A 24,347-nucleotide genomic window follows, 5' to 3' on the forward strand; every position below is an offset into this window, starting at 1 on the left:
GAAAGGAGGCTTGGGCCTCTTGAAGGAGGCTTCCGGGCCTCTTGAAGGAGGCTTCCGGGCCTCTTGAAGGAGGCTGGGCCTCTTGAAGGAGGCTCTGAGCCTCTTGAAAGGAGGCTTCCGGGCCTCTTGAAGGAGGCTTGAGCCTCTTGAAGGAGGCTTCCGGGCCTCTTGAAAGGAGGCTTTGAGCCTCTTGAAAGGAGGCTTCCGAGCCTCTTGAAAGGAGGCTTCCTGAGCCTCTTGAAAGGAGGCTTCTGAGGCCTCTTGAAAGGAGGCTCGAGCCTCTTGAAAGGAGGCTTCCTGAGCCTCTTGAAAGAGGCTTCTGAGCCTCTTGAAAGGATGCTTCCAGGCCTCTTGAAGGAGGCTTGAGTCTCTTGAAAGGAGGCTTCTGAGTCTCTTGAAAGGAGGCTTCCAGGCCACTTGAAAGGAGGCTTCCAGAGCCTCTCGAAAGGAGGCTTCGAGGCCTCTCGAAGGAGGTTTCGAGCCTCTCGAAAGGAGGCTTCTGAGCCTCTTGAAAGGAGGCTTCCGAGCCTCTTGAAAGGAGGCTTCCGAGTCTCTTAAAATATGGCTTCCGAGCCGCTTGAAAGGAGGCTTCCAGCCTCTTGGAAGGAGGGTTTTAAGCCACTTGAAAGGAGGCTTCCGAGCCTCTTGAAAGGAGGCTTCCGAGCCTCTTGAAGGAGGCTTCCGAGCCTCTTGAAAGGAGGCTTCCGAGCCTCTTGAAAGGAGGCTTCCGAGCCTCTTCAAAGGAGGCTTCCGAGCCTCTTCAAAGGAGGCTTCCGAGCCTCTTGAAAGGAGGATTCTGAGCCTCTCGAAAAAGGATCTCAACGGATACAAGGCATGTGGTTCAGTCGATTGGTTTTTTTTTGGAAATTTCTCTTTTCAACAAGTGCGTTCCTAACAAATCGAAGTATTACTTTTAACGAAGATGATTTTTCTAATGACATTTTACCAGCTGGAATAAAGACACACGTTCTTGGGTGATGGGCTCTGCATATTTCTCAACTATTCACGAGACAGCAATTGTAACTACATTTGCTTGAGATTCTGACAGACCCCTTTATCAAATTCTACAACAATGCTTTTATTACGAGAACAATGTAGTACGTAGTCTCATCTGTATACATCACACACCTTATCAATGAAACCGAATCACAGTGCTAATACACCTCTCATTATCAACTTCTAATCTCGAATTTACAATCAGCACGCGACCGACGACCATTCATTCAATCCGTGTCTTCTTCTAAAACTTCCGGTCTGGCTACCGGGCACGACGAAATAGAGCTCCGTCCTTGCCCAGCAGCAAAACAAAAACATTTCTAGCCCCGGCCGATGCGAACGATGCTGATGCTGAGCGAATCGTAAACATTCCTTCTATCATCATAGTCATCGTCGTTCTTCGTTTGGTCGTCAGCCGGCGGCGGACGTCCCGCAGTCTGCGCATCAACCTGACCACGTTTCCGCGTTGTCTTCGCCCGGTGGGTGCACTCGAAGCGCGCTCCTCTCGCTCTCATTAGGTAGGTCGCGCTCACGCGAAATCACGCGCGCGGAGATGTTCGCGTGAACCAACAACGTGAACGAGAGCAAACTGATTGGCACGCTTTCGAATCCGATTCCGAATCCCGACTATCCTGTCTTCTGTTGGCTCCGACTCGGCCCAGCTTCATTTCAGTCTCTCACGGGTCGTTGCGACGATAAGAAGCGCTACGAAGAAGTCCCTTTCGGTTGGTCAGTCGGTCCGTGCGTTGGAATCGCGTTCATCTGCCGGGGCGTTCAAGCGGCTGGTGGTGTGGGAATCGGGTCGCAGCAACGCAGCTTCCTCTTCCTGCCTTGGTTGGTGAGGGGCCTATTTTGGAGTTGAAAAGAGTTTCCACCGAGTTGGTGTAACAGATCGGGAATTTTCATCCGGGGGAAAAATAATAACTCGAGTGTTGTTGGGAGCGTCCGGGTCGTCGTCGCCAGGTAGTCTGCCACCTCCGTTGACATTCGGTGCCACAGAAATAGATTTCGAATGCAGGCAAGCTTCCAGCGAGTCTGGTTCGGTGGGATGATGAGACCAACATAGTACATATACGAAGGTCACAGCTGGTTCAGTGTTTCGTGTTGTGAATAGGACTAGGCCCGTGCAAAATGGATCAAAAACTCGAGAGAATCGATACAAACGAGTAGCGTGTGGTTGTGTATATTTGCGCTAGTTCGCCAAGAATATTGTAGTTACAAGGTACGTTGCTAGCTTCAAAAGTGATAAACGGAAGTCCATTGCGGGAAAGTTTTTGCAAGAAGGAAAAGTTTATTAAACCTGCTGAATCGAAAAGCCGAGTAGTTATTGTTCGACTTCCCCATCGGTAATTGGTTCAACAGACTCCGATAAGTAAGTTCGATTTCTCACGAAATTGTATTTTCCTGTTGTGTATTTATTTGCTGTTATTCGTGGTGTTATCGTTATTGCTGCCACATAGTTTTGTCCTGGAAGTGAGAGCGAGAGAATTTAGCATCGTAAAGGCTCCGCTGGCTGGAGGAAAAGCTGAATGAAAATTATCAACAATGGTTCTCCGGTTCTCAGGTTTTCCGATGCGTGGGTGGAAGAATGACGGGAAAATGCTTTTGCTGCGAGAAGGGAGAATCATGGTTAGTGCTTAGGATCAAGGAATTCATTAGGTTGCCTACGCGAATGTCCCATGAAAATTCCACGATGTTTGATATTATTACAACACCAACGACGATCTACTTCGTTCACGTGCGACAAGTGACGGAGATAAGGAATTGGTACACGATGAGGCACATGCATTGTTGTGTGGTCGATATCAGTTTTGTTCGTAATAAATACATGATAATACTTAAAGAGAGGAATGAAAATCCAGGTCAATCCACGATTAGGTATCAAGTATCAACACGCCGTAGGTGGATTCTGCTTTAGTGTTTATAACTTCTCATAGTTGATGATTTAAAAAATAATGACAGTACATCTACTATAGAAAACGTTTTAATTTTTTAGAGAATTATAATTATACAAATGCACTGCTGTTTTGTTATTGATGCCGGATGGTTGATGATTAACAATGTCGAACACAAAATCTGCCTTTATATGCTTCATATCAGCGGTTCTCAACCTTTTTCATGAGAGGTACCCCTTCAGAACGTTGCATTGCTTGAGGTACCCCCTGTTTTTTTTATGAAAATTGAACTAAAAACTCATATTTCAAAAAAATCATTGCGTTATACTTGTGACACATATATGATACCAATATCACTGTACAGCATAAAATCATATGTCTGTCACCCAGAATCACGCTGGTATCACGATAGCACGATGATTTCCGTACCCTGCCCTTCGACCGTTGTATTGTACGAAACAGAACATAATTTGTTGTTTTGAAATGTCAAATACGCCGTTTGACATATGAAATAAAAACAAACATTTGCAAGCTGACTGAGTAAAATTCGTTTTTCTGCAATTCCGGATGATATTTTTCACAACATTGGCAAAATAATGATTCGCAAGACCATTATTTGCTATAACTACGATCTTCCTATTTGATTTTGCCAGTTCTTGCACACTTAAAATAAATCGCAGATTTCTGTGAAATTTCACCGAAATCTCAACAGCAGAACTGTTCGGTGAATAATTTTACAGCTTTTTTGTGGTTTTGACAGTTGAACAAAGAAAAAATCGCCGAAAATTTTGTGAAATAATTACCGAACAAATCTGCTGTTGAGATTTCGGTGAATTGAAGCAAAATTCACCGAAATTTGTGAAATGATTTAAGTGTGTGGGTTGTTTCCGGGAAGATCTACCGTCACTTTTGCATGATATTCAATGGTTTGAGCTCTGTATCGAGTGATTTCGAACATTTTGAGCAAGGATCCAATGGGTTTTAATTGGAATGAGGTCTGGGGTTCGGGAAGGATGCGGGATCTTTGATTTGCCATTAGTCAGCATCTACTTTTTTAGATGGGAAATTTTTTTGTACCGTTGTTTTGGACAAATTCAAAATTTGATCTGTAGTGTTTCAAGAGGGATGGAGGAGAGGAGAGGAGGATCTCGTGGAGGTAAAAGTGGAGTGCAGAAATAAACGGTAGTCAGCGCGGAATAAATAAGTGTTTGAAAAGCCGGAGTTCCTTGTCCGAATAAACCTGCTACAGGATCTATGACCCAATTGAATGGCTCTGGATTTATCTGTCAAAATGCCCAAATGAATTAAACGATCAGTGCCGTTTGCACTGAAGTCACCCCAAATCATAAAATAGAGTGATAAACGTCCGCAGAAATAGGGTAAAATGCCCAATAGTGGTCCCCATAGTAGCGAAATTTTGCTCTAATGCCAAGTTCTGCATCTCCTCTTCACGATACATACATAAAACACTCAAATACACGACGTTTTTCGTTGAAATTAACATTTTAAAATCTGACTGAAGTCGCCCTTTAGTAGATCCCCTGGGGGTCCATAATAGGAATTTGCTTCCGTATAGTCGACACTTCATTTGATTTTTATGTTCCGTTTCGGGACGTTCTTCTTCCCTATTATGTACCCCCAAAAATTCACCTATAATGGACACTTTTGTGTTTATTTTTTATAGAATAGAATCATCTAATTTTACTTTCCATAGCATTTGCAATGCATGTAATCACATCATAGGACTGAAAGGTAGGTTCTCCCGATGGAATTTCATGGCAAAATGTTCACATTGTGCTGTAATAATGCAAAAATGCCTGGAGGGACCACTATTGGTTGGGGTTCCACTATTGGGCACTTTACCCTAATTGCCCTGCGGAATATCTGCAAAAACTCGCATATTTCTGCTAAAATACCTATACGAAGGATTGGAAAACTATGACGTTTTCATATCGATGGATGAACTGCTGTCGCGAATTCACTATTAAAAAAAAAAAATATGGGTAAATATTGTGTAATAATTGATTGTAATAATGTGATTTATATACATTTTGATGAAAATTATAGTTCTGGAAAGCGGTAGAATCAATTTCAAAACAAGCTGTCAAATAGATACAACGGTGGAAAGAAAAGATGTATGTCATCTTGTCACTGTACGCGCACAGCGTGATACGAAAATCATTGTGCGGAAATCATATGTCTGTCGATGGTATTACCGACGATACACTTAAAATTTAGATCTTGGTTTTCGATGAAAAATAAAAATGTTTGAAATTAAAAAAAAAAAGTTCTTGGAATAGCGCCACTGCCCAGTATTTTGATATCACGATTTGTAGTGTTCCGTAATAATGTACCAACATAAACCAGTTTAGACAGTTTAAACGAAACCTTAGACATGAAACGATACAAATAATTACACACTGAGAAAGACACAATCCCTGTTTCTATCAATAAAGACTTTGTAGCCGTTAGCTTAAATATCAAACTTACAGTCGATTTTGCATCAATAGTTCCTGAAAGTGATAGTCTTTCGCTGCAAGACCACGGTGAAATCGGCTCGGTTCAATTCCCGATCTGGGTAAGGAGGTTTTCTTAACTTTCCTTGACAAAAGAATTTCAATTCAACGTGTAAGATTCAAGATATTCATTCATTTATTTAGTTAACATCTAAACAGATAACACTGAATCAATAATTTGACGCCACAATGCACGGTTCGAGGCCACATCTCTCCATCCTCGGATACGCCCACGCTCGCCAAGTCGTTTTGCATCTGGTCTGCCCATCTCGCTCGCTGCGCTCCACGGCGTCTCGTACCTGCCGGATCGGAAGCGAACACCATCTTTGCAGGGTTGCTGTCCGGCATTTTTGTAACATGTCCTGCCCATCGTACCCTTCCGGCTTTAGCTACCTTCTGGATACTGGGTTCGCCGTAGAGTTGGGCGAGCTCATGGTTCATTCTTCGCCGCCACACACCGTCTTCTTGCACACCGCCAAAGATGGTCCTAAGTACCCGTCTCTCGAATACTCCGAGTGCTTTAAAGTCCTCCTCGAGCATTGTCCATGTTTCATGTCCGTAGAGGACAACCGGTCTTATTAGCGTCTTGTACATGACACATTTGGTGCGGAGGCGAATCTTTTTCGACCGCAGTTTCTTCTGGAGGTTGTAGTAGGCCCGACTTCCACAGATGATGCGCCTTCGTATTTCACGACTAACGTTGTTGTCAGCCGTTAGCAAGAATCCGAGGTAGACGAATTCCTCGACCACCTCGAAAGTATCCCCGTCTATCGTAACATTGCTTCCCAGGCGGGCCCTGTCGCGCTCGGTTCCGCCCACAAGCATGTACTTTGTCTTTGACGCATTCACCACCAGTCCAACTTTTGTTGCTTCACGTTTCAGGCGGGTGTACAGTTCTGCCACCTTTGCAAATGTTCGGCCGACAATGTCCATGTCATCCGCGAAACAAATAAATTGACTGGATCTGTTGAAAATCGTACCCCGGCTGTTACACCCGGCTCTCCGCATGACACCTTCTAGCGCAATGTTGAACAACAGGCACGAAAGTCCTTCACCTTGTCTTAGTCCCCGGCGCGATTCGAACGAACTGGAGTGTTCGCCCGAAATCTTCACACAGTTTTGCACACCATCCACCGTTGCTTTGATCAGTCTGGTAAGCTTCCCAGGGAAGCTGTTCTCGTCCATAATTTTCCATAGCTCAACGCGGTCTATACTGTCGTATGCCGCCTTGAAATCAACGAACAGATGATGCGTTGGGACCTGATATTCACGGCATTTTCGATTTGTCGTACAGTAAAGATCTGGTACGTTGTCGAGCGGCCGTCAACGAAGCCGGCTTGATAACTTCCCACGAACTCATTCACTAATGGTGACAGACGACGGAAGATGATCTGGGATATCACTTTGTAGGCGCCATTAAGGATGGTGGTCGCTCGAAAGTTCTCACACTCCAGTTTGTCGCCTTTCTTGTAGATGGGGCATATAACCCTTCCTTCCACTCCTCCGGTAGCTGTTCGGTTTCCCAGATTCTGACTATCAGTTTGGGCAGGCAAGCGGCCAGCTTTTCCGGGCCCTTCTTGATGAGCTCAGCTCCGATACCATCCTTACTAGCTGCTTTATTGGTCTTTGGTTGTTGAATGGCATCCTTAACTTCCCTCAAGGTGGGGGCTGGTTGGCTTCCATCGTCCGCTGAACAGACTCCTCCGCTGTTTTGACTTTCACTGCCTGTACTCTCAGCGCCATTCAGATGTTCCTCGTAGTGCTGCTTCCACCTTTCGATCACCACACGTTCGTCCGTCAAGATGCTCCCATCCTTATCCCGGCACATTTCGGCTCGCGGCACGAAGCCTTTGCGGGATGCGTTGAGCTTCTGATAGAACTTGCGTGTATCTTGAGAACGGCACAGCTGTTCCATCTCCTCGCACTCCGCTTCTTCCAGGCGGCGTTTCTTCTCCTGAAAAAGGCGAGTCTGCTGTCTCCGTTTCCGTCTATAACGTTCCACGTTCTGCCGGGTACCTTGCTGCAGCGCGACCGCCCGCGCTCCTCCAGAATTTGTCTGCACTCTTTGTCGAACCAATCGTTCCGTCGACTTCGTCCCACACACCCGAGGGGCCCCATCGAGCTCACCCTCTTCCGGCAACGCTGTCTTGAGATGCTGCGCGTATGCAGTGGCGACAGTCGCTTCAGTCGCTCTAGGTCGTACCGCGGCGGTCGTCGATACCGAACATTGTTGATGACGGATAGTTTTTTGCGCAGTTTAACCATCACCAGATAGTGGTCAGAGTCGATGTCAGCGCCACGATATGTCCTGACGTCGATAATGTCGGAGAAGTGCCGTCCATCAATCAGAACGTGGTCGATTTGTGATTCTGTCTGCAGTGGTGATCTCCAGGTGTACCGATACGGGAGGCTGTGTTGGAAGTAGGTGCTGCAAATGGCCATATTCTTGGAGGCGGCGAAATCAATTAGTCGTAGGCCGTTTTCGTCCGTCAGCCGGTGAGCGCTGAACTTCCCAATAGTCGGTCTAAATTCCTCCTCTTGGCCAACCTGAGCGTTCAAATCTCCTATGATGATTTTGACGTCGTGGCTTGGGCAGCTGTCGTACTCACGTTTCAGCTGCGCGTAGAATGCGTCCTTATCATCATCAGCGCTTCCGGAGTGTGGGCTATGGACGTTGATTATGCTGAAGTTGAAGAACCGGCCTTTGATCCTCAACCTGCAAATTCTTTCATTGATCGGCCACCACCCGATCACGCGCCTTTGCATATCGCCCATCACTATGAAAGCTGTTCCCAGCTCGTGTGTGTTGCCGCAGCTCTGGTAGATGGTATGATTACCTCTAAACGTTCGCACCATTGATCCCTTCCAACAAACCTCCTGCAGCGCTACGATGCCGAATCCACGGTCCTTGAGCACATCGGCGAGTATGCGTGTGCTCCCGATGAAGTTGAGAGATTTGCAGTTCCACGAACCGAGTTTCCAATCGCTAGTCCCTTTTCGTCGCAGTGGTCTTCGCCGATGGTTCCGGTCCGTACTCTCTTGTTGATTGTTCGTTGCGTGAGTTTTTTTTGACTGGCTTGCAGGGCCTGACACCAAACCCCCTAAATTTCCGGAGGACCATTCCTCCTTATTTCCGGTGGACCATGGTGCACAGTTTCACTTAGAGTCCCTCGCTGGCACTCGGACGATGATCAGTCGCCCCTAATATGGAGAACAGACGCTGTTGTGAGCCGATCCTGACATGGAGAACAGACGCTCAGTAAGATTTGCACCTCCGGAGAGGAGCAAACTCCCCCCCTTCCCTGTCAGCATACGACCATAGTTCCCACCGGGGTTGGTTACCCGATCTTCCCTAAGGTTGCTCGTATCCCGGCCAGCACCGCGGGGAGGTAGGGATAGGAGTTGCTGGGTAAGAGGCTAAGGACCGCGAGATGGGGTCTATTTTATTCCTTCAGGTACGCGAAGTACCAATGGTACGCTTTACCCAGCATTTGCCGTGCCTCATACGAGTATGCCTGGGCTCAATCTCAGTCTGTGCTATTGGGAAGAAAAACGTTAGATCATGCCTTTGTTGGATAGAAATGGATCAGAATCATAGACTTTTTAACCCTGGCATCTATTGTGCAGTACACTTATTACGTAAAGAATTTTTCATTTTTTTGCATCCTTTTTTTCCAAGTTCGTTTATTTGGTAGGCTCAGGCGTGTATAACACTTAACGGAGCCATGGTTAGTAAGAGAGGGATAGAAGCCAGCGTACTCGTGGTGACTCGAGGTTAGTTTACAATGTTTAAGGATGAACGGGGCTTAGGATTTGGGATCAGGAAATTTCAGCTTCTCATCCGGGCATTTGGCGTCAGGGACGATGTGGCGTGTCGTCGTGCTCGAGGAATGGTTCGACTGGGAGAATCTTCCAGATGACCAGAGCTACGAAGCTCTACGGAACAGAAAGGCAGAGACTTAAAAAAAACTTCGAAAAAAGAGAAAAAAAATAACAAAATATTAGATTTTGATGTCAGAAGAACAAAGAAAACCGTAAATAGCCTGCATATAGACAACATCACGATCTCCCAAAACTCCTCGAACTTCCCTGAAGGGTTGTTTACCTCGGGACACAAGAGTATATTTTTTTGCAGCCTTACCTGCGCTCTACTTGTTTAGTATGAAGTGTAAGTAAATGACAAAGCTCTACGTAAGTTTGTCTACTTCACTGAGGAGAACTAGCTCTTGCCAATTACGAAGTAAAAATTATGAATTAGTCAAAAAACCGTCGTGCGGGACTTCTTATGTCTCCTGGATTCTTGATTTCTTAAAAAAAATTAAGTGTAAAAAATACCAAATTTGAAACAGAAAGTTGCCTGTCCGATTTTCGCGGTGTGAACGATGGATGGTTCTCCCAACAGCTGATGCAACTCGTGGTTCATTCGCCTCCTCCACGTACTGTCCGCCATCTGCACCCCACCATAGATAGTACGCAGCACTTTTCTTTCGAAAACTCCAATCTCGCGTTGGTCCTCCACGAGCATCGTCCAGGTCTCGTGTCCGTAGAGGATTACCGGTCTAATGAGCGTTTGTGACAATCTACAAGTTTGGTTTGGTACGGCGGCGAACTCTATTCGATAAGAGCGTCTTGCAAAGTCCAAAGTACGTACGATTTCCAGCCACTATGCGTCTCCGAATTTCTCTGCTGGTATCATTTTCGGCAGTCACCAGTGAGCCCAAGTACACAAATTCTTCTACCACCTCGATTTCGTCACCACCGATGCAAACTCGCAGTGGGTGGCTCACATTATCTTCTCTTGAACCTCTTCCTATCATGTACTTCGTCTTCGACGTGTTGATGACTAGTCTGATCTGCTTAGCTTCCCTCTTCAGTCTGATGTAGGCTTCCTTCATCTTCTCAGAATTACGTGCCATAATATCTATGTCGTCGGTGGAGCCAAATAGCTGGACTGACTTATAGAAAATTGTACCACTCGTGTTAATCCCTACTCTTCCAAAGCGATGTTGAATAGCAGACACGAAAGTCCATCATCTTGGCGTAACCCTCTGCGCGTTTCGAAGGGACTCGAGAATGCCACTGAAACCCGAACTACGCACATCACCCGATCCATCGTCGCTTTGATCATATCTTGGTAATGACCCAGTGCAGCGCTCTGGCCAGTGCCTCATCACCGTGTTTAAATAGCCGATCTCCTCCTGGATTTCCTGGAGATCCGGAGCCGGTAAAATTATGTCCTGCGCGTTCTCCCAGGTCCATCACCATACCATCTTCGTCTGCCACATCGCCATTCAGGTGTTCTTCGTAGTGCTGCCGCCACCTTTGGATCACCTCACGCTCGTTCGTAAGAAGGCTCCCGTTTATGTCCTTACACATATCAGGCTGTGGCACGTGGCCCTTACGTGAACGGTTTACCTTCTCATAGAACTTTCGTGTGATATTAGCGCGGTACAGTTGCTCCGTCTCTTCACGGTCTCGATCTTTCTGCTGGCGCTTTTCCTCCGGAAAATCGAGTTTTGTCTGTTCCGCGCGTCTGATCCGGGGGCACCGTGCCAAGTGCAACGGTTGCGGTGCTACCAATGGCGGATCGAATATCTCTCCAGCCATCTTCAAGAGACGCTGCGCCTAGCTGCTCTTCCGTTGGCAGTGCCACTTCCAGCGGCCGCGCGTATTCTTGGGCTAGTCTACCGTCTTGTAGCCGCCCAATGTTAAGCCGCGGCGTCCGACTTCGACGCGTGTTGTACACCGTCGAGAGTTTTGAGCGCAGATATACTGCAACGAGGTAGTGGTCGGATTCAATATTCGCACTGCGGTAAGTACGTACGTTCGTGATAAAGAATTTGCCGTCGATTAGAACGTGGTCGATTTGGTTTTCCGTTTCTTGGTTAGGTAATCTCCATGTGGCCTTGTGGATATTTTTGCGGGGAAAGAAGGTGCTTCGGACTATCATTCCGCGGGAGGCCGCGAAGTTTATGCATCGTTGGCCGTTGTCATTCGATACAGTGTGCAGACTATCCGGTCCGTACATTTCCTCTCTTCCTACCTGTGCGTTCATGTCACCGATGACGATTTTGACGTCCCGCAGTGGGCATCCATCGTATGTCTGCTCCAGCTGTGCGTAGAACGCTTCTTTCTCGTCGTCAGGTCTCCCTTCGTGTGGGCAGTGCACGTTGATGATGCTATAGTTGAAAAACGACCTTTTATCATCAGCTTGTACATCCTTGCGTTGATTGGCTGCCACCCAATCACTCGTTGGCGCATCTTACCCAGCACTATGCAGCCGGTTCCCAGCTTGTTGGTGGTGCCACAGCTTTACTAGAAGGTTGCCGCTCGATGCCCGCTTTTCCACACTTTCTGTCCTGTTCAGTAAATCTCCTGCAGCGCCACGACGTCGAAGTTGCGGGGATGTAATTCATCGTAGATCATCCTGTCGCAACCTGCAAAACCTAGCGACTTGAAATTCCATGTTCCAAGCTTCCAATCGTGATCCTTTATTCGTCACCTAGGTCATTGCCGATTATATCGAGTCGCATTATCTCTTGTATTGTTCGTAATTATTGGTTTTTCTGACGGCTTGTTGGGCCTGTGCACACCTCTTATCTTGTCGGAGGGCCGTCGTGTCAGGGCTGTTTGGCGTCTCACCTAACACCAGGACTTGCGCTTGAGCGGCACACGGTCGCTTTGGTGGGGCCTACTTGCGGATACATGCAGCTTTTTATAGAGGTTTAACAGGGCCCATTGTCCAACCCCACCACATCCTAGGCAAGCCCCACAACTCGTAGGTGGCCTGGGGAGGGATCGTCAAGCCCTTGGACATAGTCCCTGCTGCCCGCCACTTTGGAAACGAAGTTCCAAGAACTAAAAAAAATATTACTAGGTGTCTTTTTATGACACATTTTTTCTGACTAATTAAGCTTATTAAGAAACTAAGACTAAGAACCATCCATATCTCAGTGGAAATACGAATTGCTACAAAGCAGATCGTGCTGACTGTGACTGGATTCAAGAGGAGTCCCGGAATGGGCTGGTAATTTTTTAGTCCTAGAGAAGAAGAAATCTCATACTGAAGCTATGAAATAATAGTTTCAAATAGTTTGAAAATGTCGGCGTTCTAATGGTTGAGTTGTAAATATGTCTGCTTCTCATCTCATACGAGTATGCCTGGGCTCAATCTCAGTCTGCGCTGTTGGGGAGAAAACCCCCTTTGGATAGTAATCATAGACTTTTTACCCCTGGCATCTATTGTGCAGTACACTTATTACGTAAAGGATTTTTTTGTTTTTTTGCAACCTCATCTGCACTTTACTTATTGTAACTTACTGGGGGCCAGGGACGTGTTACTCCCAGCACTGGTGAGACCCCCTTCAACAAGCCTCAGGGTCGGCTCTACGCTTGTGACACTCTGTACTCGAATCTGTTGAACTTCAGGAACTTTCAGTCACTAGAAGACATTGAACATCTTCTGGATATTCCAGATTAGATTTATTTTGAAGTCGGTTACCTTAGTTGAGAGAGCTTATCAAAGGATCCGACGAGTTCATAGCACGAATGAAAACGTCATGTAAATTATCCTCACATCTAACACCACACGACCCTCTCTCCAAAGCTATCATAAAGGCTTTTCTGTACAAGTTGTTTTCTTTTCAGGTACGCTTCCTTTAATATCTTTGGCTCGGGCTCAGCATGATAAAATTCTTCTAATTCAAATTCTGTGTCAAGTCATTCCCTCATTATATGAGTCAAAGTAAGTTTTGAGCCTGGATGCGGCCTGCCATTTTTTTTTTCAAATTTCAAATGCAGATTTTTCAATTTTGTATGTCGGAGTTGACTCTTTTTTTTTTTTATTCACAGCGAAGCTTTGGCAGATATTTTCCAAAGCTTTCCCAACACGATATACCTGACGTCCCTCGTGAGCTCTAAATACTTCAATGAGTTGCCTATTATTCATGCTTCACCAAACACTAAGTACAAACTCTTCACGCGATTTACCTTCGCAATCACAGTTTACGATTCACTCAGATAAACATTCCGAAATGTTATTAATTTTTTTCATCTAGGTACATGCCAATATTTTTCAAAAGATTTCCCTAGGTACAGGGGGGGTCCCGTAGCGTAGTTGGCTACACGTTCGCCTTTCAAGCGAATGGTCATGGGTTCGATTCCCAGCCCCTCCACCAAAACCCTCGTCAGTCGCCGGATGCGCAGCCTATGCGGTGGCGTATTGGGATGCACGCCTCACCGTCACGGCTGCCTGATGACGACTGACAACTTGTTCTTCTCGGAGGCATTCCTCCAAAGTTACCCGGATAAATGGCAACCGGACAATGCAACGATCATTGGATACACGACATGGACAAAATGAACACAATGGACTCACGACGAGATGGACCAGCAACGACAACAGCAATGAATAATGGAAAAATCTAAAAATAGATTCTGTGTGGATTCTGGTTGCAGAATACCACAGTAGCGGTTAAGTAACACAGAGTGCCTATCAAATAAACAAAGGAAAAAAAAAATTTCCCTAGGTACAGACATTTCTGTTTTTTGTATGTACAAATAATGCTCTGTTAGGTCAGAGTGTTGAAAAAAAATACATTTATTTCCTTTAGATAATTAATTACAATAGATTCCACTTTAAATTCACACTTAAGACTGAAGACTCAATTGCACTGCACTTATTCTTATAGACTATTTCCGCTGAATGGCCAATCTTCGGTAGGTGGTTCGATGCTGATGCAACCTTTGTCCGCGTGGTTGCCGATATCCTGCGCGTCATCGATTTATCGGCCCGCTGGGTTTCTTCACTTGTTGCTATCGGCCTCGATAGGGTTCTGCTGATGTTGCGAATGGGTGGTGGATTCGAATGTGTTCGATCGGTCGACTGTGGTGTAACGTACATATTGTTTTTAAATTATTATCAAAATTCTACATTTTATGAAAATGAAACAATTTCAAATAAAGCCCAGAAGATTTACGTAATCCTCAAGAGTCCATTATTTTTTTTCATATTTATTTACTTGATACTTGACTTACATCCTCTTGGTGAGCCTGCGCCTAATGGAGTATCATATAGCTGCATAAGCTATCGTGTACACGGCCTACCACGAAGCCTACGGTAGGGGTATGGAGTGAAAAGTGAGAAGTAAGAATTTTTAAGTGAGAAGTCAGAATTGAGAAGCGAGAGGGGAGAAGCCAAAAGTGAAAAATTTGAGAAGTGATGAGTTAGAAATGAAAAGTGAGAAGTAAAAAGTGACTGGTGAAAGGTAAAAAGTGAGAAGTACGAAGCGAGCAGTGAGAAGTATTAAATGAGAAATTCGAAGTGAGAAGTGAAGAGTGAATTGTGAGGAGTGAAGTGTGAAGTGAATAGTGAGAAGTGAGAAGCAAGAAGTGCGAAGTGAGTAGTGAGAAATGAGAAATGAACAGTGAGAAGATTGAAGTGGGAAATGAGAAGAGAAAAGTGAGGTGAAAATTGAAAATTTTTAGCCTAATATTTATTCCTTCCAACTTCCTTCTCCTTTTTTCTTCTTCCTTATGTTTTTCTTCCTTCTTTTTTCTTGTAATTTTTTTCATCCTTATTTTTGCTCTCCCTTTCTTCCTTCATCATTGTTATTCTCTTCCTTCTTTTTACTTCATTTTTCGGCCTTTCTTCTTCATCTCTTACTTTTCTTCATTCTTCTTCTTTTATTTTTCTTTCTTTCTTATTCTTACTCTTCCATTCTTTTTTCTTTTTTCTTCTATCTTATTTTGTCTTTTTTCTTCTGTCTTATATCTCATAACTCACTTCTCGCTTCTGAACATCTCGCTTTTTACATCACAATAATCATCTCTCACTTCTCATCTCTTGCTTCTGTTTTCCTCACTACTCACTTCACAACTAACACATCTCACTTATCACCATTAACTTGTCACTTCTCATTTCTCATTCTCACTACTCACTTCTCACTACTCTGTACTAACTTAAAACATCTCATTTCTCACTTCTCACTACTCTGTATTCACTCCAAACATCTCATTTCTCACTTCTCTCTTTTCACTATTCACTTCGAACATCTCAATTCTCTTTTCACTTAATGAGCAAACGAATTTTAACTATTCGGCCAAACAGCGCTCGACCAAATGACCCTAAACCATATTTCTACACGTTATGGAAACTTTTGGAAAAAATATAAATGTTTTCTCCAGCTCGATACCTCTCTAACTCGATGGTCCCTTCAATATCGAGTAAGGGAGAGTTCACTGTACTTCCTATTTTCCCATAATTTACCCGATCTTCGGAAGTCCATGAAACAAGCTTTCAGAAACTTTTTGAATAGTTGGAAAAAAGCTACTGTAGCCGAAGATATTGGCAGTTGAATAATGCATTGATTTTTCAAGTACTAAAAAGTGTCTGGTGCTGATGCCTATATCTTGATAACCATATGGCTTAGGCGGTTCTCAACCTTTTTCTTGAGAGGTACCACTTAAAATGTTTGCATTATCTGAGGTACTCCCTCATTTTTTTGCTTTAAATGAAAATAAGCGTAGATAAGATATATGAAAAACGGACCTGAAAACTTATGTTGGATAACATTAAGTAGGCTGGTATTTTTATTATTCCGTTAAATTTTTCATTTCAAATTAAATTTTTACATCAAGCTTCCTACAGGACTTTTATGACTACAGTATACCCCCGCTGATCCGACAAATGTATGGCCGGACTATCGAGGTTTCTCTCGTTGATGCGACTGTCAAATTCATATAAATGAATCGAAACAAATCTCAGCACAAATTTGAAAACTGGCAGCATAATGTGTCCGGATAAGCGGGGGGATACTGGCTTCCGAGCCCTTTGAAGGGAGGCTTCCTGAAAGAAGAATTCCAAGCCTCTTAAAGAGAAGCTTTCGAGCCTCTTGAAATGAAACAAACGAGCCTCTTAAAAAAGTCCTCCGAGCCTCTTGAAGGAAGGCTTCCGAGCATTTTGGAGCATATTCCTAACATATTACTCAACATTTTGTTTCTAAAAGGTGGATTGCATTGTAGATTTTTTAAATTGTTCATTAGACATTTTATCCTTTTGGTTTTTTCTCGCACAGTCATACACTGGAACTTCTGAATTCCTGGTGCCTATGGTTTCCTGGAACCTCTATTTTTACAGAGCTCTCTGAAAGGAACAAGAAGGAAAAACCGTCGCTGCCAACAGGAGAAAATCCGGCGGAAATGCAACGAAAAGCTTTTGGTGAGATCTTGATCCTAAAGCTGAATAAAACTGAGAAGTTGTTCCGCACGCGCTCCGCACGGTTCGATCCGCGCAAGACGCAGGAAGGGTCTTATGTACGGGGACATACATAAAGAGATTTTCCATCTTTGAAGACTGTTCGTCGGCTGTGTTCAGCCTTTTATCCTCAGCTTGCTCATCCTTGCATTAATTGGTTGCCACTCAATCACACTCAATCACGTTGGCGCATTTTTCCTAGCACTATGAAGCCGGTTCCCAGCTCGTTGGTGGTGCCACAGCTTTGGTAGAAGGTTGCCGCTCGATGCCCGCTTTTCCACACTTTCTGTCCTGTCCAGCAGATTTCCTGCAGCGCTACCACTTCGAAGATGTGGGGATGTAATTCATCGTAGATTATCCTGTCGCAACCTGCGAAGCCCAGCGACTTGCAGTTCCATGTTCCAAGCTTCCAATCGTGATCCTTTATTCGTCGCCTAGGTCGTTGCCGATTATATCGAGTCGTTATTATCTTCTATGTCGTTCGTAATGGTTGTTTTTAAAGACGGCTTATTGGGCCCGCGCAAACCTCCTGTCTCGTCGGAGGGCCATCGTGTCAGGGCTGTTTAGCGTCCCACCTGACACCAGGACTTGGGCTTGTGCGCTTTGAGCGGCACACGGTCGCTTTGGCGGAGCCTACTTGCGGATACATGCAACTTTTTATAGAGGTTTAACAGGGCCTACTGTCAAACCCCACCACATCCTAGACAGGCAGATGGCCTAGGGAGGGATCGTCAAGCCCTTGGACATAGTCCCTGCTGCCCCCAGTTGACGGAAGATGACATGGGATATCTTTTTGTATGCGGCGTTCAGAATAATGATCGCTCCAAAGTTCTCACACTCCATCGGCGATTCAAATCATGCGTCAAATCCCATCAGGATCATGGTCCAGAGAATCGTATCATTGCATGATTTTTACGTGTTCGTTACGTTGCATTGAATTTATTTTTTTTCGTTTAGAGCAATGACTAAAATCCATATGTTAACAAAATGATTTAGTGCGAAATCATTTTTCGGAGAGTGAACGAAGCGATGCGATTCAATCCGAGAAAATCAAGTTGGTTCATGCATGAAGGCTCGATGATTGAGGTTTGATTCTACTACCAACACTGAATTCTCACATTCTTTACTTGAAGGAGATGATTATAGTGACGATACCAAAATCATTGGAAATGTGAGGACCCTCCTTAGCCGTGCGGTAAGACGCGCGGCTACAAAGCAAGACCATGCTGAGGGTGGCTGGGTTCGATTCCCATTCGATTCGATTCGATTGGAAATTGTCTCGACTTCCCTTGGCATAAAAGTATCATCGTGTTAGCCTCATGATATACGAATGTAGAAATGGTAACTTGGTTTAGAAACTTCACAGTTAATAACTGTGGAAGTGCTGAAAAAACTGAACTGCTCAACTGAATGATAGACTGGGATTGTTCAAGCATTCTCAGTGTGCAAGTTTCAGTGACTCAAATATTCAAATGATCAATAACGGCGCCGGCCACGTCCTTGTAGTCAGTTAGGAAGAGGGAAGGAATATTAGTAGGTGATTTTTGCTATTCGAAGACCGTGTTTACCTCTGCGTCTCCACAAAAACCACAGGAAGGATTATCAGTTAGTCGGTAGGCATCGTTGGATCTGGATTCACTCTGATAAGCGATGCGATCATGTCATTTTTTAACACAATTTTAACTATGATTCGGCCGCACAAAGCAGAACAAACTAACTACCTGCACACCGAGCAGGAACACGATCAAACGCGATTTAATTGATTTACTTCTCGACCGCACAAATCACAACGAAACCAGAGCGTTCGAAGTATCGATGAACCGAGCATGAAAACTCCTCACCAAGCATGCCCGGTGACATATGGAAATCGTTGAGGATCGCGTTTTGGACGATCGAAACGAGGCGCAGCACAACACACGATCCTCCAAGCAGTGTTGTAAAATGTCATTTGCATTCGTTTGTATAATTTTTCCAGAACTTTTTCCAGAAGGTAGCTATCAATTCATGATGTATGACGAACTTATAGCGCTTAAATGTGCCTACAACTTTGTTTAACAAGACATTGCTGTAAATATGTAATCTGGGGCGTGGGAGGCAAAATGTCATTCAAATGACATTATGTCAAATGACACGTGACATTTTGGAGAGTTTTAACTCTCAAGCCTAAGATGTTATATTTAGAGCAATGTACCCTTGGGCAAAAATATAGCCCTACTCAAGCGTTATGAGTACATCTAAAATTATGCAATAAATTTTGCTTCTAAAGAAAGTTATGAACAAATTAGTCAAATGACATGCAGATGACATTTTACAAGCCTGCCTCCAAGCATTAATCAATTACCTATGCTGTCCATCGACTAGAGAAAAAAACAAAACACAGCATTATTACCCGGTGGCATAACCAAACTGTGAAGCAACGCGCTTTGGACGATCGGAACGACGCGCAGCACTCTGTACTTACTAGCCCGATGGTTGAAGATATCGAGTAAGAGAGGTAAAATCTACCAGCCCGACTTTAATCACTTGAAGGTTCATTAGCTTATGACATGTTTCCGGATCAATTTCAAAAATGTTGATACTTATCCAGTTTTCTACGATCGATAACGGTCGCCAACTTGCTCCTGAATAGTTTCAAATTCGACGTTCCGCACCCACTGTTCTTAGCATTCTGTGCATGCAATAAATTCACACTTTATTATTTGCTGCATTGCTCAGATTGCTCTTTCTCACTTCTTTCTTCTTCTCTTATCTTCTATTCTTTTTCTTCCAGCTTCTTTCTTCTTCTCCCTTCTCACTTCTCATTTCTCACTCCTTTCTTCTCACTTCTCTCTTCTCACTTATCTCTTCTCACTTCTCTCTTCTCACTTCTTTCTTCTCACTTCTCTCTTCTCACTTCTCTCTTCTCACTTCTCTCTTCTCACTTCTCTCTTCTCACTTCTCTCTTCTCACTTCTCTCTTCTCACTTCTCTCTTCTCTTTTCTCTCTTCTCACTTCTCGCATCTCACTTCTCACTTCTTACTCTAACTTCTCATTATCACTTTTCACATCTGTCTTCTCATTTCTTTCATTTCACTTTTCACTTCTCGCTGCTCACTTCTCACTATTCACTCCTTACTTGCTATTCGACCTAATGTTCGTTCAACCTAATGACACAGCATCGATCCACCTTCTTGGAAAACATGTTTCCGAACATGTTCCAAAAATTTTGATGCCAGGTTCTCTTTTAAATGAGTTTGTGCCCACTTTCAGCCCCACGGAAATCTATTTTTGAGACATGGTCTAGCAAATCAGGAATTCCAGTAACCATGTCATCCGAGACGGTTCTATGTGACACGGAGCGGACGAATTTCTAAATCCATAGCACACGGAATCGTCCAAATCGGTTGAAAACTGACGAAGTTGTGGTCATAATAAGAACGTGAAAACCCGGGTACCCTGTCGGTTCGTTACGGGGTAAAAATATTCAGAACACTCCCCTTCCTTAGCTTAGCAGTAAGATGCGCGGCAATAATAAGGCCAACTAGTAACACTCTAACGCCCAAGATTACGTTTAGACGGGGTACTTTTATATTCTTTTTTTATTTTAAATTATTCAGATTTCAAAAAGTTTTTGATTAATATAAAGATCAATTGTTCAAATCTGGTTAAAAATTAATTGTAGACTGGAAACACAAAATTCTAAAAAGGTGAAATTGATGATATCGTGATTTTATTATTTTTTTTGCCTCATATGTGTTCAGCTCGGTTTTAGAAAGCAAAATTATTATTATGAGCATATACAGAAATTTGGGTGTCAGAGGGTTAATCAAATTCTAAAGAATAACGTTTGTTCAAAATATAAGGCATAACTCGTACGAAAAGCCTATGATTAATAGAATTAAACTTCCAACTTCTGTCCATTCTACTTTTTCCTGTCGACCTGTTATCTCTTTGACCTTTTGTCCTTTCGACCTTTTATCCTTCGACCTTTTGATCTTTGACCTTTCGTGCTTTCGACCTTTTGTTCTTTCGACCGTTTGTCATATCGGCCTTTTGTCCCTTCTACCTTTTATTTCAATTTATTTTATTCCGTCAAACATGTTCTATGTCGAAGAAGGCAAGAAGGTATGTAAAAATTTATTTTAAATAAAATTTCAGTTGAATCAACACGTTGAGAAACTATATCGTTAACAAATGAAACGTTGCAATTTTGCTTTTTCAATGCTTGTATGTTTATAAGCCTAAGTCTATTATCCTTCGACCTTTTGACACAGATTGGGTCTGCCGTAGGTCAGACCAGTAATCTGGAGTTTAATTGGTCTGGGCTGAAATTCGGGGAGCTAAATCAGCTGTACCAATGAAACATAACATTCCTAAGCCAGGTATCTAACACTGACAGCTCGTCAGGCTGTCAGCTAGATATTTTATGAAAAATTAGTAATTTTGAGAAAAATAATTGGAATGTCAATCCTGTTAGTTTAAAAAAAATCGTGTAAATGAAAATCGTAATAATTTGGATTCATTTTACTTATTTGAACTGATTTTACTATAATTTGACCAGACTTCAGGTACGTCTTCTCTAGTTTTGCTGTATCTAAGTTTCGACCATATTAATTTTATCACGAATTTTATGGGTGGTAGACTAAAGACATTTTTAACAATATTGCATATTTTAGCAAATCAAAAAGCTTGCTGTTTGTATTCTTGTTCAAATGGCTGTAGTTTCCAAAATATTTGAAAATAAGTTTTTAATCAAGTAATTCATTTTGATTTTAATTAAATATTTTTTTACCCTTAAATATGGTCGAAACTTGGACAAATTTATGATATTTCTAAATTCTGGTAATAGTTTCAGCAACTTTGGTTTATGAGCAACTGAGATCTAGATCTCCAAAGCTGTCTAGTCCATTATGAATGAAAAACCGCAGAACATGTTAACAAATCGCTATAGAATTTTAATAGAAGTGAGCAACAATCGTTTCCTCCATTTAGCTTGCCAATGGAGCAATTTAACATTTAGCTTTTAAGGGCCAATTAGTGTTGAACTTTATTTCTGAATCACTTATAAATAAAGATAAAAAATATGCCCAATACAGCTACAAAAAATGTCATACGAAGAAAACGATTGGAGAATGGAGATACATAGATACTAACCGCTATCCCATAAAGTACCATGCTCCTCCATCCACCCATGTTTTGGAGAAACACTTCCCGACAATGTTGTATACCCAAATTTAATAGCCTATTCAGATAACGTCATCTATCGTGTTAAAGTGGGGAAAGAAAATTGAATGTATGAAGCAAACATCTCACGCAGAGTACACGAATTTCGAACGTTCAAATCTCCAAATTGATTACCTACCATAAACGAAACTAAAGTCGTGACCGATAATTTATTTTGCCACAAGTTCTCTTGCGACTTTCCAGGCTGGAAACATCTAGCCTTACTTCCAACTCGTTATAATAATACCCTTTGGAGAAACGTTCGCTTTGCAACCTAGTTTCAATTTCTCGCAGGCTCGGCTCCTTCCAGCGAGCGTCCTTGAACATCCCATTTGGCGCATATTGAATTACATTTCATTAGCGCAATTTTGCGCCTCGCTTCCACGTCGTACTCTCGAACGTTGCCGCGTGCCTTCGCTGCCATAAACCAAGTGGGAACGACAACGACGAGCAAACGAACGAGACGAGAAATTGCGGAACAATCAAATAAAGCAAAACCCCCGGCCGACCGGCCTTACCGAACCGGGTCTCACCTTGCCTGCATTCGTCGTCGAGTGTCCTTGCCAGCGGAACAACAGAACGAGCTGAAGAAAAACGGGCGAGAAATAACACACGACGCGGAAGAATAAGGACTTGTTTTGCCTCATTTATAATTCGTTTCTGTATCCTTCTTCCAACTATGGGGAAGTCCCGGAACGGAGCAACACTCCCGCACTCGTCCTTTATTTGCAGCACTCGGTAGCGCAGAACTTCGACGTGGTGGCAATCAGCGAGCTACGACCGAGCAAACGAGGCTAGGCTGCGTTTCTCTCCCAACGACGACGACGACGACGGCGACAACAACAACGTTTTGTACTTTGTAAATAAAATGCTGCAGTCAACAGAAAACGTAACGAAAAAGCGATTCGTGGGTGGATTACGACGGCGGTGATGATGGTTGCTCCTGACTATGGTGCCACAGCTGTTTCACCCGCCCAGACACCATGGAGTCGGTCCCAGCGACGACGGACGGGATGACCGTCCGTTGCGATGTGGTGACGGTGGATGGAGAGTCCCACTGACTGTCAAGGAATGCAACGAGTGAACGATCGGGCGAACCCATTTAGTGGCTGCTGCCGTGCATAGTCAGCATGCCATCGTTTTGGGGCGAGTTAAGCTCGCCACTACATACTAAGCTGGTCTGTCTGGTGCTATCTGCTGTCATCGTGAATGCGATTGGTGCCGGTATTTGGAAGGTTTAACCGTAGAAAATATTGGACCTTTAACTTGAATGATTACTTTTTCTTCCAGCTCGTTTATCGGTTGAAGAGATAATACAGTCAAAATTTAGGGTTTGAATTTTCCGATAGTTGTATGTAACCTTACACAAAGTGCCTTGAATCAATTAAGAGAAGTATCCCAACGTTTTTTTTTTCATCAAAAAGCCATTATATGTTGGATTACATCCTTCGGTCTCTTTTTCTTATAACAAATCCCCTGCTACCGCTATAATCGTTACATCAAGTGTGAAAATGCGTGTTCAACCTTTGGTTGTGGCCAGTAAAGCATACAAACATTGAGTTAGACTTTTTAATCGCATGAAACCGAGAATAAACAATTCGTCATGTTATTCTTACTCTTAACCGGTTTCCATGCATACCGCCGCTTCACGCACATCTAAGTCGTTTGGGAATTTAAAGTTAAAGCTTGTATAATTGAACAATACTAATCTTTCTGATTAAATGCTATGGAAAGAAATGCAATGCAATCAACTGTCTAGGCACAAGACTAAAAGTATGTACGAAGGTATGGAAGCTTGTGGCTGAGCATCTTAATAGGTGAGGCAGCAAATCCAAGAAGCATTGACATAGCGACGAAACGGGCGTAGATCTTGAAAAGGCTATGTCTCCAGGATTCCTCAAAAACTTGTATATTTCGTAAACGAAAATTATGTCTATTTAAATTTAACATAAGAGCTACATATTCCAATGCTTAGTTTGTGCATTTCTTGAAACAATTGTGGTTTTGCTACCTTCATAATCATATGCAGACATTTTCTCGTCAGAATTATTCCGTATATAAGCCGTGTACTTAAACCAATAATAAGCAATTTCTAAATTATATTTACTTGAACTGAGTTTTTGAAATTGGATTCAAAATTCAATTTAATTTTCATTCAGCTCGGTCCATGGCTGCACTTCGCTAACCATGGAAATTCTGTCCGGAATCCGAATGGTATTCAGTCCGGAATCCGAATGAGATTCCATCCGGAATCCGGCAGTAATTCTATCAGGAATCCGACAGGGATTCTATCCGGATTCCGACAGGGATTCCATCCATAATCCTACTGGGATTCCATCCGGAATCCGACAGGGATTCCATCTGGAATCCGACAGGAATTTTATCCGGAATCCGACAGGGATTCAATACAAAAATCCGACAGGGATTCCATCCGGAATCCGACTGGGATTCCATCCGGGATCTGGGAATCCGACTGGGATTCCA

At 43.5% G+C, this 24,347-nt stretch overlaps 1 protein-coding gene across 2 annotated transcripts in view; it reads left to right on the forward strand.

Moving 5' to 3' along the window:
- Positions 1-1,658: 1,658 nt before the first annotated feature.
- LOC134212645 (heparan sulfate glucosamine 3-O-sulfotransferase 6) overlaps positions 1,659-24,347 on the forward strand; it is a 300,512-nt gene continuing 277,823 nt past the window's right edge. The window contains exon 1 of one of the 2 annotated variants that reach the window (XM_062690676.1): positions 1,659-2,368. The gene's annotated coding sequence lies outside the window, so the exon portion shown is untranslated. The remainder of the gene's footprint in view (positions 2,369-24,347) is intronic. The other variant, XM_062690685.1, reaches the window with a different exon arrangement.

The sequence above is a fragment of the Armigeres subalbatus genome, chromosome 1 (genome assembly GCF_024139115.2).
Source record: "Armigeres subalbatus isolate Guangzhou_Male chromosome 1, GZ_Asu_2, whole genome shotgun sequence".
Classification (NCBI taxonomy): domain Eukaryota; kingdom Metazoa; phylum Arthropoda; class Insecta; order Diptera; family Culicidae; genus Armigeres; species Armigeres subalbatus.